The sequence below is a fragment of the Pieris rapae genome, chromosome 12, assembly GCF_905147795.1.
Source record: "Pieris rapae chromosome 12, ilPieRapa1.1, whole genome shotgun sequence".
In the NCBI taxonomy this organism is placed as follows: Eukaryota; Metazoa; Arthropoda; class Insecta; order Lepidoptera; family Pieridae; genus Pieris; species Pieris rapae.
Window position 1 is genome coordinate 9,226,454 of NC_059520.1, and position 16,056 is coordinate 9,242,509.

Genomic DNA, 16,056 nt, shown 5'->3' on the forward strand with positions numbered 1-16,056 from the left:
TACTTTAATAATATCGCTTGAAATATCATCAGGACAACGTCTGTCGCGTCCGCTAGTAGTTTGTAAGACATAGTTGTAAAGCATAATCTTTGGCTGTTAAATGGTTGAAGTTTGGATTATTATTGTTGTGTGCTATTGGAACTTCACTAACTTTTATTTAATAATAATGCCTATTTGATACTGCCTGACAAGCATCGATCTTTCGGTTAGTGTTTTCATAAGCATGACGTCGCTGTAGAATGATAACCTCGTATGTCCAGAGAAAAAAACATTACAGGAAACGAAAAATGCTTAATTTCGTCAATGTTAAAATATTATTATGTGCTCTTGTCCATAGTTTTGGGTGGTAAACAGAACTTATTTATAAATGACATGAAACCGTGAAAAAAAGACATAGGTATACATTAAGTAAATGCTTCTAATTTACATTTACTGCCAGTTCTCAAATCAAGGACTTAGAACGGAAGAGAAGATCTGGCTACTATAAGTTAATCTATATAATATATATATATATATAGAAAATGCACTTGTTTATTAATAACTGCGTTTAATTAAACGCATTACAAAGTCTAAACAATTAAGTATTGAGTCGTCGTGTCGCAGTGATAACCTTTTTATCATTAACCCAACCATCAATGTGACACTTCGTCGACTATAATATAATATGTATATGTAAAGCTGGTATACTTAAATTGCGCTAATACAGATATATATTTTTATATATGAAACGATGGTAGGTTGCACATAGGTGATATTAATTTATTTTGAATGTCATTTAAAAATAAAATACGTTTATTTTGGAACATAAAATCATCAAGGTATCACTTATTCCACGTCATTCAATTCAAACCTGTAGGCAACCCTATTCATCGGCCGAGAGAAAAAGCCGGCGTAAAAAACTCTCGGTACTCTTTTAAAAGCAAATCATCAATTAATTAAGAATAATTAAATATATAAATGTACGCGCTTTCATTTCTGACATATAGTTCCACTTTGAATTTCACCTATACTGTTTGACTTACAAATGCACTAGCAACAATATAAATCTTATGTAAACATTGATAATACTTATCATTGTTACCAAGTTTTACGAATTAATAATTTCACAATCAATATTGAATTAAATACCTTGATTATAATCAATACAACGTGATTTGCGACTTCAGTGTAGTGATCTATGCGTGATTATCAAATATTTATAATTTTGTATATCGCTGTTTAATTTTACCTCGATTTAAAGTGGGACGGATGGTTTTTATATGAAACAGTAAAGCTCATCTGATGTTAAGTGATACCGCCGCCAATGGACACTCACTTGCCTATTGAGAATTGGTACTGAAATACTTTAGTAAGCAGCTGATTCCACATAGTGGTGGTGCGCGGCAGACCTGAAGAATCGCTTAGTTGTGGAACAACAGACGTCGAGGTAGGCAGAATAGAAAATAGGATCCGTATTCTATTTTGCCTTGACGTCCGACGATGAAACTCACCTGCAGGTCTACTCCTCTAAACACCCTCCATGGTAAATACGAAGAAATATAATAATTGTATATTATAGTTATTTTATAACCTCAATTTAAAAAGTAATTTTATTTGGGATTAAATATAAACATTTTTGTTAAAACATCAAAACGAATTAATGAATTTTAAATGTGATGAAAAATAGGTGATAATTAATTGAAACTAGAAATATTTGGTTCGACTTTAATCAATAATTATTATTAGATGCAATACAGTCATACACTTAATTAATTTAAATACCTTTCTGACATACAATACTATCGGGACTGTCGTCGAATGTGTGCAGCGTGTTAAAATACGGCGGAAAAGTTTTGCGTCATCGTCGATACGACTTGTAGTTGCAAAATTATGGGCAAAGTTCAAGGCAAGAGACTGGTAGAGCAAAGTCTAGCATAAGACAACCGACAATTAAAATTGTTAACAGCAAACCTTTAGTAATAAGGTGTCACCTGATGAAGACATATACTATATTTTTTTGTAATATATTAAAACATATAAATATTTTTTTTTTAAATTATGCTTACGTTTTAATAAATGTGTAAAGGTACATTATACAAGTTAATACTGAAGTTCTACAAATAAGTCAAGATCAAAATGAGCCACATTTTTCCAGTCAAGATGTCATGATGAAATGATGCAGCTTCATATAAACCTTAACTTCTCCTTAACACATAATTTAATTTTTTTACTGAGGTGGACGACTTAACAAAATTTTGATTTCCAATTAAATCCATATTTAACGCCAATTCTGCACTCTGAGTCTTGCCCATAGATCTACTTATCGAAGGAGTTTGTTTCGTAAGATATAGTTTTTCGTCGCTTTCACTGTTTACATGTCCATCCCATTAGTTTTGTCCAAGTCATTGTATATCTTATGTAGGTTTGGACTTCTTGACTCACATCTATTAAATTTTTTGAGGCACGGACTGTATGCCCGCGGAATCTCCGTAAACTGAATAATTTCAGTTTATTATCTCTCTAACACGCTTTGTACGCGAGCGTTCCACTTCGCTAGACACTTTAGTTTTCTTTTAACTATCACGAGTAACATTTTTTCTATAGCAAATAAAATAAAATACAGAAATTCAAAAAACTTATCAATATCAATTATTAAAAGTTATTTATTTAATTTTAATCAAATTACTATAAATTCAAGTTTGTGACTGTTTAAATGTTTTTAATAAGAACTAATTACTATATATATATAAACTTAATTTATTTTAATTCAACACGCGTTGATATCGGTAACGTATCGGCAAAAAGATATATCGATACATGTCTTGGTGAAACCAATTATGGATCTCATGGTGAACTGCTTGATTTAAACGCTAAAAGACATTGCATACAAAATATCACAAAAATGGTTTTGTTCAGCAGCTGGATTTTTTACATGGAAATATAACTGTGGCCATAGGTCAGAATATGATAAATGCATGATATGAAACACTCAATATATTAAAAAGTCATACTGAGCCAAAATGTAATTATCATTGTCTGATTTATGACCACAGATTTACACTATATAGGGCAGGCATTCCTATATGTATGTAGTGTGGACACAATTCCCGCACTAAGATGCTCTTTTGGTCCGTAGTGCGTAAAGTCCTGGCTAATTAAACCAACCTAGCTCTAATTAGACCTAACTGCGAAGCATTCCGGGAGGCATTCTTATAGGGTATAAAGATAGTTAGCCACATATGCATATACACAAAATACGACAATATTTAATATAATCAGACGATATTAAATTGGTTAAGCCGTTACAATGAAATTTTATGGAGAATTTCGTTAATTGTTTTTCTTTACACCGATAACAAGAAAGACTGGCCTACCAGAATATAAAACTAAATAATCCAAATCTGTTGCAGCACATGCCAGTGCCAAAATAAACTAACAGTAGCTGTTGACCTCTGACGGACTAATTGACGATAATAAATTATTTTTAAACTTATTAACGTTTGTCAGACAAAACATTTACTATTAGGGATTAGAAAGACGTCGTAAAACTCAAATAATCAAAATCAGTCAAATCGTTTGGGAATTACATGTACTTTATATTAAGATATTTGACAGCAACTGATACCCCATCAAAACCGCGCGCAACCTACGTCATAGATAGAAATGACATTTGTCAATAAACAAAAGAAAGCGACACGTGTTAAAAACATAATGAAAAAGACGCGATCTGGTTACAATACAGGCCCATAAAAAACGTACTATATCATAAAAAAACGTACCTTAAAGTACAAAATATCACTATTAGTCACATATATCACAGCCACAGTAAACTTAGGTACACGTGCATCCGACACAACCAACGTTCGGAGACTGAGTTAGCGTTTAAACCGTGACCGTGATCTGGTAACGTCAAATGGACTTTGCACGACAACTGAGAAACCTACGTTGCAATTCCCCTTGTTCGTATGCATATACCTTTTATACCATATATTTTTTTTATATAGAACAGAGGACAAAGGAGGCTCACCTAATGTGATACCTCTTTTCTTGAAGGAATTCTGAGTTGTGGAACGATGGATGTCGAGGTAATACAGGTGAAATTATAAACAACCAAGCATCATGATTACTGTGTAAAGACAGTGTCTACATAACCATAAACGTTTACATATGCGATCTCAACTCCCACGACAGTCTGCACAGACCTTAGCACTTGCTTAAATTTTGAAAAGAGAACGCGATTTACGTATTGGATAGACTGTGACAACAAATATAACCTTTCATTAACGCAATTTCAAAATTGGAATTATGTATTCTGGTACTTTCGTAAATTTTGAAAAGAGAACGCAATTTACCTATTAATCTGTGACAACAAATTTAACTTGACATTGACCCAATTTCAAATTTGGAATTACTGTAAAAACCGTATATGACGACATCGTTTAGAACAGCATACCGGTTATATTGACAAAAAGCAAAGGTCCCGGCTTAATTCTATTGTATTAGGTTTGTGATAACAACGCCAGCGACGGTTACTATCGGTTTTTACGACCAAATATCCTTTCCTTAGAATATAGACCTTTCGATGTCGTTATAACAGATATTCACTGTACATATTTATACTTGTTTGAAAACAGAACCATAACTCGCTATGTAGATAGGTTATGTAACTTTCAATCACGAACTGTACTTAGTGAATAAAGCAAATCTCATAGGAAAAACCAATTTTCCTCTGAATCCTATATCATCCCTTATCATGAAAAAGGATTTTGGACTAAATTACTATGAACAGCAAGTTTTTTGAGGTATTCGGAAATATACCTTTCACAAATAGTAAGTACGGTAAACATTGTTGTAAGATTTATTGTTCATAATCGTATTTTAATAAAACTGGGACTGTGAAGTACAAAATGGTCAAATACATATTATGAAATTTCATCAATAACAAATACAGGTCAAACTGTTAACCTCCTTTTTTGAAGTCGGTGTAAAAAGTGTAGACAAGTTAGCGTTGCCAATATCATCAAGTCTGTTGCTAATTTGATTAAAAAGGTCTTTTTAAGGTTATCTTTCCCTATCCAAAAATAGATATTACACAATAACAAACAATACAGATCAATCAATGTACATAGATAAACTTTTGATTTAATTACTTGGAAATTGATATTTCTTATTGATTGGATTAATAATTCATATCTTGAAAATACCGACATTTTTTTTATATTAAATATATAAACAATTCTCGAAGAACTACGGTATATAAATAAACTGCCACTTAAGACAATAAAACCTATCCTACAAACAAAAAAATAGAAAAACAAAATATAAAAAAGCCGGCAACGCACTCGTGAGCCCTCTGACATCGAGTGCCCGTTATCACTAAACATCAGATGTGCCTCCTGCCCGTTATATATATCTGAGGTCATGCGTTCGATTTCGGTTATAAAATTTTCCCTAAACGCAAAATTAACATACCTTCGTAAGCTAGGAAAACATCGCGTGGAAATTGGCGTGTCCTAGACCCCAAATTATAACGTAGGTACGTCATGCACGGAAGGCTGAACACGTCTATAAAGAATCAGACAAAGGATTACAAACGATTTTTTTTAAACGTCAACAAACTTATTTCACAGGTTTCAATAAAATTTTGTATTACGTCCCCTTTTCTCCTCACTTATCTAGCCTCAGGTAGCTATGTCCTGCTTTCTTCTGATATCATTGAAATCCCATCTCATAACTCTTTCTTGGTCTCTGCAGTGAGGCTACGGAATTCATATTCAGGGGCTTAGCTTCATTTCTATCTCTACTGCACTGTTAGACCCAAGACAATAACCTCAACCCATTTTTGACAATCTGAGATAGACAACTTAATCCAAATATTGATAAAAGTGTGCCAATAACCAAACGTCGGATCGGTGTATGTAGATACATATACCTTTGTATAAAAATGACAGTTCCCCTGTGCCAATATCCAATTAAAGATTTTAACTTACACCAGTTTTTAAAATAATTAAAAAGCTATTGGATATGTTTTAAACATCAAATAATATTGTATTAAAATATAATATTATTTGTATTTTTTAGTTACTTTATTTGTGTTATATTGATTAATATATATCAGTGTAACGGTCTGATTGTTTTCAATTTGAGATTGTGGATTTATTATTAGGTTCGGGCGTTGGCATCATCGTTTCCTTACCTTTCGTACTTACTGATTTGATATTATCGTGATTCACGAGTCCTTTTTTATTATCCCTTTCTGAATGGAAAAAACAATTAATTTTGTCTTATGTAGTTTTGTCCTTATCTATTTCTTCCTATTCGATTCCTTTTTATATATTTTAATTGTACTGTATTTCGTTATAACTGCCACGAAGTAATAAATAAAAAATACGCTTCCATTTTGATAATAAGCAGATGTTATGCAACAAATTAATAGCCAGGTCTCATCAACAATAACATTGGGAAACTCTTAAAAACATCATAATATCTCGTACAAAATCTAAGATTTACAAAACTTATTTTTCCTTAAACATTACATTCGCACATGCATAAAGGAAGTATTTTTAGCAAGGTCAGCCACCCAAACGGCAAACATCGTACTAAATACGCAATACAAAGGGCCTTTACATACATCGACCTGTTGGATAAGATATCAGAGACAAAGAAAAAAAGGGGTTTTACGAGGTCGAAACTCCGTAACATTTCTATCCTTGCCTATACTCTACGAAGTTCTCGATGACTCATTAGATGTTTGTAGCCATTATCATTAAATTTGGTTTCAGCATAACGAAACAGAAATCATATAAGCTGGGAGAGATTATGAGACTGTACGGCATATACTATGCAATGTTTAATTGGCATTTTTATCCCATTTTTAATGTTTTTCGTAAATAATTTCAGTAGAATATTCGAGAATGAGTCGATTGATAAGCTGAAAAGTGATTTTGATAGTGACCTTTTCCAAAACAACAGTTAAGATTTGGCCAGTTTTTTAGGTAGGTACTATAGCCCAGCGTCAACAAAGTACAAACTCCCATTCCCCACTTACTCTCGCATCTATTTGAAGCGTTTGGGGATAATATAATTTTAAAATGTACTTAGAATAATGGATAGCAAAGATTTTCGGATAATATTATGAAAATAACTAAATCGTATAGTTCTATTACATTTTAGTTAAAATTTGGCCTTTCATATCTTTAAATCATTAAATAAAGACGACATGGTTTTGATGTCGTATTTGAGTGCAATTTCTTATCTGTCTCTAATGGGTTGTGTGTTTGGCTTGTGTAGTCTGGCTTTTCAAACTACTGTCACATTTAAATTTATTTTCTTGATAAAAATTTTGCTTATGATTTTTTTCTGCTTAAAGTACAAAAACAATCTGGTAATTTAATTTATTGTGTGCTTATCTCATCTTATATATATATATATATATATATATATATATATATATATATATATGTGTTTTAATTGTATTCTTAATTTCTATTTTTTGTAAAACTTATGTTTACTTTAATTGTGATACATTTTAGATGGAAGATTTTGTAAAATAATAATTAGATTTAGAACTATGTATGATGTCGTAAACTTAATAAATAAATAACAACTAAGTAATCTGTAGTCTAGTTACGTACAATATCACTATTTTCTTGTGTAGTCGACATTATGGATACATTATTGGGTCCGGGCGTAAGACTGTTATGTAATATGTATATAAAGTTTTGAATCGAAACTGAAAATTTTGTTTTTAAGACAGTTTGGCGAGAAGGCATCTTAAAAATAAAACGCGTTTAGCAAAGAAAATGCATTTTTTTTATTTGTTGTTTTTTTTTGTTGTGGCGAAGTCAATGTTTATTTCCAAAAATAGTCTTAAACTTTTATCAGTTTTATCACATAAATATATTCACCGTTATATATGCCCTTTTCTTAAACATTACCTTACTTGGAGTCCCAATTTATTGTATTACGTAATAAAATAATTATCTTAAACCTCGGGCAACAATTGCCCGACCTTAATTAAACACTGGCAATGTGTCATAATTATTTCCATGTTTTGGAGAGTACAGCTAGTATGGGTTAATTCACTAAATTTTTATATGTTTAGTATTATCAATTTTGATATGACATAAGTATGAAATCAGCATACTTCACATATTTAACTAAATATCTTTACTATTAGTACCTACGCTCTATTACATAAATAATATAGAATAATTAAATATTACAGTTTTGATTTAAAATTGATTTCTTGATTTTTTTCGTAATTTAATTTTGATAATAAGCGTTGATGACCAACCGTTGCAATTGTTTCTATGCATTTTCTGAAAATACCTGCTATTAATAATATAAAACCATAAATAAAAATCTACTCAATTCAATCTTTTAGATTCTTTAGTAAAGTAACTAGAACACGCGAAAACTCAGTGGGTTTTGGCGTGTTCTAGTTACTAGTCACTAAGATATAGGTATATTTAATGGTTAGCAATGTTGACAACCTAAACCTAACCTAAACCTTTTTGGTTTGATTTTATAAAAAGTGATTCATTTTAAATTTAATCAACAATAATTTAGGGTCATGTTGTCCACGCTAAACATTATTTTTTTGCCGCGGTGGCGTTAATACGTAAGTATTGAAATGTTAAATATAGGACAGGAGATAAATGGACACTCACTGCCAGAGAGCTCGCGAGTGGCCTTTTAAGAAATGGTATGCTGTTTTATGAAAGACCCTAAGTCGAAAATACCAAGTGAGCAGCTGGTTCCACGGTGGTGCAGGTAAAAAAACTGCCTTTTAAACACTCGGTTATGGAACTGCTGATGTCGAAGTGATACGGGGAATTTCGTAATCCGCTTCGATGTCTGATAAAACTTCAGAGATACGACTTAAGAAATAAAGTTCAAAGTTTAAAAGTTCGTACCAAAATGCAGTAAATAAATCCAAAAAATATTTATTAAAAACATACCTTCAATTTTGATGATTTGAATTAAAAGAATAGAAGAAACAAGCGACGCTGAACAACTGGATACTTACCGCTAGTAACCAAGTGTAGAACTTGGTTTAAACGCTATCTATGGTGACCAAGATTTAAGATTAGATAGAGATAAGAAACTATTAGCAAGTCCGACTCGCGAACATAAAAAATGTATCGGAATTTGACATTATAATAGAATGCGAGTAATACAGTGAACTCCCCAAAACGCGGTAGCCCTATAACGCGATTTCCGTCCACCGTCTAACGCGGTATATTCCCCCATCAACGCGGAGATTTCTTACATTTATGTAAAATTTCAAATGATTTGTCAAGTTCTTAATTTGGTAAACTTTATTAAATTCCTGTTTCTAGTTTTTGAATTTAGGCAGGAAGGATCCACCCAAACAAATCCTCAGAACGCTCTCCATATTACATCTAGTATAATACGCATAGACGCAATGTGCCTGCGTAAAGTGAGAGAAAATCACGCCGATGAATTTATAATACAACATTTATTTATAATCATTCCATTAATTTAATATACATAAATGAATTATATCGCCAGTGTATTATGTAATAGATTAGAAAGATAAGCCCTAATATTGACCTAATTTAAACAAACGTAAAACTACATGATAATTATATCTTTAAAATAAAAGTATGGTAACCCGAAGCGGATGGCAGCAGGCGGGCGGAAGGCGGCGCACCCGCAGGCGCGGATAGGATAATGTACGGGAGCGAAGTCCGACCGACGAGAATAGATCACGAACTGCATATAGGATTAAAAATGGGAATATTTTTTATACGGTATCTTGATCACATTTTAATACCTTTTAATACATATTTTAATACTTCTTAATTCAGTTAATACCTATTAATACATATTATAATACTTCTTAAAAATAAATAAGCATAATTTCGCAGTACTTTAATACATCACGGGGAAAACACAATTAGACAGAAGGGGTGAGTACTCGAGATTTTGTTATAAATATAAATATCTGTGATAAAATTAATAAATAGTATGGTATGCTGAGTATAAGAAAATTAAACAAGCAAAGAAACACTGACATAAATGCTTGAACAGGTGTGACAGACATTCACTAAGACCAAATGGAATAGAGATGGACTGGTCATATGTTATGAAAAATGGAGCAAAATATCGACGGAATATAGGACGACGTAATGAAATCATGTATTTTCCATGTAAGTGATACAATTAGATACATAAATTTTTAAAATCCTCGAATCCGCCATTCATGCAAATGTCAGATTAATTTTATAATGTCATATCATAAAAACATTACCATAATGTCATAATATGTATAGTCATATATAGGTAAGTTATTTAGAATTATTGTCCAACTTATAATCTAGATTCTAGATACTCGCACACGCTATAAACTCAAATTAACAGTAGACTACAGCTGGCGAAGAGTCGAAAAGTGAAAATATATTAAAGATCACAGAATTTCGGAATATAAAGGCTACTTAATATTAACACGAAAATCTTTTATTCATAGATTACTAAAAATTAATCTTGTTAAGTCTCTTTGTATTGACTAAGAAAATGTACGATTACTATTTACTTAAACATTTACACAAAATAAAACATTAAAGTCCTTAATATTTTAAATAAAGACTATGTCCCACTAAGATGTCAACATGAATTACATGGGAGGAAAACTTTGCGCTAGACGAATCTTTCCCAACACTATAAACAATCCTTTCGAGACATGAACTTCAGACCCGCTATCTCCGAAGGTCCCTGATAGTTTATCATAACAGGGCTGATAAACGCGGATGTGTTCTTTGCCCGGAGATAGCTGCTTACGGATACGCCGTTAGCCGGGTGATAGGTTACGTATTGATTTACGATAATTAGAAGCGGCGAGCGTAGTTATGCTCGAAATTGCATATTTATCTGTGTACAAAACTCGCTTCGCAATGATGCTTAATGATAGGAATTACGATAGTTAGATGCTGAAGTGCACAAATAGAGAAGTTGGACCCACCCCGGTGTATCTTTTTACAATAGACCACCAAAACCATCTGCTATGGACAATCAATCTGTGTGTTGGAATCTTAAATTTGTTTATTATTTAATATTCCAACATTTCTAACTTGTATTTCATTAATAAAGCGAATGGGATAATAATAATTAAATGTAAAAAAAAATTCATTGTATTAATGAGAATAAATTACTTTTAACATTCGGAACAACGAAAACCGGAATGTCTTAAACACAAAAATGTATTAAATATACTCAATTCTTAATACATTGAGACAAGTCGAGGATAGAGTGATAGAGGGAGTAAGTCGACGTATCGATTAAGGCTTAGCAAAAAAAGCGCGACCTTTAGTAATGAAGACTATAGAGAAGAGACTTAGAGCATATTCAGAGTTGTTTAGACTACCTGCAGCTGACTTTTAGTATCGGACGTCAAGGAATCCGTACCATCTCACAGCTGCCTACTAAAGTATTTCTAAACCAATTCGACTTAGGGTCCATCAAGAAAAGAGGGTACCAATTCTTAAAACGCCGGCAACGCACTTGCGAGCCTCCTCGTATTGTGAGTTAGGAGTTAAAATAAATATTCAAAGATGTAACTTAATAAACATAAATAAATTAAAATTACAATTCTTAGTCACTAGTGAATAACAAAGACTCGGAGAAATTCATTGTGTATGTACTACAAAAACAAAGGACCATATTAAAAAGATAACTTTAACAAAAGACGTATTGGTAGCTCATGGCCACGATATCGCTGCATAATTTATGCTGACATTTAAATAGTTTTTACTCGTATTCGAAATGTCGCAACATTTGCAGGTGTTTATATATTTTCGATTGCTCTTGCACATATTATAGCAATTCATTTGTTTAATATCAGTTATTTCTAGAAAGTGTCAGCAACGTTTAGTACAACAGTACTGTGATGCCAACTTAGTGGGTTTTCTCCCAAATTTAGGGGAAATCAAAATGTGCAGGGGGTGTAACTATCGTTACACCGTAAAAAAATGAAACCCAGAAATGTGTCAAGTCTTACTCATGATTCATCCAGATCAAACGTATCATATAACATTTTCTTATCAATACATTTATAAATTATAAATAAATATAAGTTAAATAAAAAATAAATAAATAAGTTAATTTAAGTGTAGACAACCTACGATGTTCTTCAGAAATAAATTCTTTAACGTTTTTTGCTAACCAAACTAACTACAGTAATTACCAACCTTGCCTTGCCTTACTATAATTTATAACATATATAATTTTTGATACTAAAAAAAATATTATTATATAAGTTAAACCTAAATAGGTTTTGCGAAGAAATTACTACGTTCACGACACAATAAAAAAAAAACAAATCTCAAATAATTTTAATCAATATTCAAATAAGCCCCCTCTTTAACAATCAAGTTGCCTTCATGGGACGTGGACTGAGAGACTTGAGAAACTCTACACTACATTCTAGACTACGTTGGCGTTAAATTTGTTAAATAATAGCAGAGATATAATAAGTAGGACAAAGCATCGCGTGATGTCTGTCCCCGTGGACTTTGGTCACATGAGACAACCAATTGTGTTGTTTTTGAGATAACACATGTTCCTAATGCGTATTAGATTGATTAGTCTATGAAAGGGTACACGAATATACCTAGTCAATGGATTAAACATTGTCGAAACATCCTGCAGAAGAAGGCTATTCATGCAATCTATAATTTAATATATAGGGATTCTCTTACAGATAAATTCACGGAAATTAATATACTTACGTTTCCCTCGCAATATATTTATGAAAATATTATGCATGTATACAAAAATAGTGATAAGTTTACTAGAATAGAATATACGCATAAAGTTAATACTCGGAATAAACGCAGGCAGCGATTTCCCAGTACTAGACTATAGTTAGTAATTATTTTTTGGAAAAGGGATACTCTTATTTAATAAAATCCCACAGTCTTTTATCTCTATTATCCTTTAAAAAAATAAGAAATGCATTAAAGAAAAGCTGTGTGAAAGGCTTACTAACGATTATCTATTTGATACTACTTATAATTATTTTGCGATATTTGTTTTAAAATAAATGTTGTTTGGTGTTTTACTATTTTAAAAGAGTACCTAGAGTTTCTATCTCTGTCTTCTTTGATGATAAGTAGGCATGCCCATTTAAATTTAATGACTTTGAATAAGTGATACCTGTATCTTATATTCCGATATAAATGTATTTTTTTATTTATACTTATAAATGACTGAACTTAATAGCTTTAACAAGTCTGATAAAGGTAGATTAATCAATTTTCTTTTTTTAAATTACATGTCTTATTCATAGTGCGGTTTTGTTAAAGATGGATAAAATTAAATAAAACTCATTAATAATTGTTAATGGAATTCTGATTCCAATTCAGAAAAGGGTATAAGGTCTAATAGAAACAAATTAGCCATTATCCAGCCTGTCAGGATTAATTTTTAAATTTAATATATTTAAGAATGTGTTTTGTCCTTATTACTTCTGTATAAATATATAAATAAAGAAAAGTAACAAAACTTTCTAATCCTAGATAGTTGCTATTAAACAGTCCAGTTTGCCAAAACTAACAGAATATTAGTTATAAATTAGAATTTATGTAAACCTGTACAAGTCTGAAGAAACTCATTAATTGTCCACAGTCAATGTAAGTATAATATCACACATTTGTTGAAATATGCAGATATGCTAAATGAAAATACTATATGTACAGAAGTATTCTACTATGGTTTTTAGCCTGTCACGATTTACTACAAACCAAGAATATTCTGGTAAAATTCTTTAAATAGCATTAGACACAAATTCATTGTTGAGCAATAATAGGTAGCACACATTCAATACCAAACTGGAGACACTAGAATCAACTAGGAATCGGTAGCATATACACGTATGATGTATTTGATTGTTATGACACACGGTAGGTAAGTGGATTCTGAACCCTGCCCTCAAATTAGATGTTTCGCCTCAAGGTCGCATTACAAGGTCAACAAACGGCGTAAACAAATCAAAACTATTAAAAATTAATGATTAAGTCTCACTTCATGGCGCATGGAACTACTATCTAGAGTTTAGATTACCATTTATCAAAGATTAAATTATACATTGTTTTAAATATTAATTTAAGTGGTATCTGATGGATAGACATTGTTAGTGAGATATTGGTATTTAAGAGATACCTTATGTTGTCACAGAATGTAAACTACTTACTACTACTACTACTAGGCCAACATGTAGGCACCAAAATAGTTTAAGTTATACTAAGAAAAAAGAAATTACAAACCAGTTTCTTTAATTTGAAGATTTATAAAATTTTAAAAAAAGATTATACATCACATTTTATATATTTTAGTGTTGTTTTTACTATAAAGTTAGTTAACACCCTTTTTTCATTATTATGATTAAAATAGGAGTAGATAGTGTAAATAGATATAGTGTAGTAAAATAGTCTTAAGAGCATATAATGGGTGCAGAATCTTACAAGTAGGCCTGCCAATAAAAAGAGTTGCAGAGATTTAATTGCCATCTTGTGATCTCTACACACTAGATTCAGGAACTGGCAGTACACTTAAATAAAAGTTATATTTTATTTAACTGCATTGATTTAATGATAATAAGTGTAAATTTTATTTCCTATATGAATGGTTTTATAACTTTTTTTTGGTTTAACAGAGATATATTCAGTTTTCAGTGTCACAGGACTCTAGTACGAAAAGCCGTTAGCATTTGTATACATGTCTTAGTCTGAGTTTTATAATAAAGGCTATTGAATACACTGTGTGACTAACTACTTGTTAATCGGTTCTATAATGACTTTAAGACACTAATGAAGAAAAAAAATTAATTCTAAGCTTATGATTTATGTATGTTTTTAGTTGTTATAGAAATGTTTAGTAATATTTATAATGTATATATTAATATTATGATTATAACTATATTTATTATCATTATAACTATTATGTTTATTACATTTAAGATTATAGAAATAAGAGAAAGGAAAACATAAGGAATTATATAGTTTTTATCCATAAAAAATATACTTAAACCATTATAGTTTAAAACAAAGACTTGGAAATTGTGACTTATTTAGAAATGTAGTTGTGATTACTGCCTAAATAAAATTGTTAATTAATTTTAAATGAAATAAGAATATTTTTAATAAAAAACTTTAGATCAAATAATGTGTTATTTGTTGTTTGTGTTTTTTTTATATATATGAGGGGACACTATCTCTCGCTCACTTAGAAAATTGCAGCAGTAAGAAAGTAAAAAACTTAATCTAAAAAGAAAGAACAATACTATTACTTACATGAATATTACGTTTTCATATGAAAATATTTACAATGATTATGTTCAATATATTTATATGCCTTCTCATAGGCTTATCTATCTAAATTGGTCCTCATTTTGTAAGGTATTTATTTGATAGATAAAGTAAAATTAATAAAACAAAATTTTTAAATGTACCATTAAATTAAAATGTGGGTGGAATAAGAACGACGTGGTAAAATGCAACTTCTAATTAGATTTTAACGACATTTAACATATAAAATGTGTATGACTTATTGCTCATCGTAAACCTTTATTTTCGGTAGAAGATAGTTAAAATTAATAATAATATTGCATGCAACATAGGTTAGAAAATGCGACACTTCTCTCTGTGTATTCTATTGAAAATTATAGAAGCAGTTTATTAAATCAATACTTACAAATCGGATCTTAGGTTTTGGTATTCACTGGGAAAATATCACTTGTAAATTATCACTGAATTTTTAAGTAAACTAGAAGTAAACACTGGCACTCTCTGTTTTTACGTTGACTGCAAAATCAACCAACCCGAAAAACTAGTGAAGTGAATCGAGCTGTCTTACTATGTCAGTCTGTCAATTTCGATTTAACTTACTCGATCTTTCCTCTCACGATTATTGGCAGTTTAAAACATTTTTCATTAAAACTTTCACATACTATCTTCAGATTAATTGCTTTCAAAATTGTATTCTTTATTTATTATGATTGATATACATAAATTTCATTTAATGTTATTATAAGTGTAAGGTTGGTGGCTACCATCG

The 16,056-nt window shown here is 30.9% G+C and overlaps 1 protein-coding gene across 2 annotated transcripts in view; it reads right to left on the reverse strand.

Moving 5' to 3' along the window:
• LOC110997829 (long-chain-fatty-acid--CoA ligase 4) overlaps nt 1-15,845 on the reverse strand; it is a 51,471-nt gene extending 35,626 nt beyond the window's left edge. Inside the window, exon 1 of one of the 2 annotated variants that reach the window (XM_045630514.1) lies at nt 15,694-15,845. The gene's annotated coding sequence lies outside the window, so the exon portion shown is untranslated. Of the gene's footprint in view, nt 1-3,758; nt 3,869-15,693 lie in introns of those variants that run through there. The other variant, XM_045630513.1, reaches the window with a different exon arrangement.
• Nucleotides 15,846-16,056: the final 211 nt, after the last annotated feature.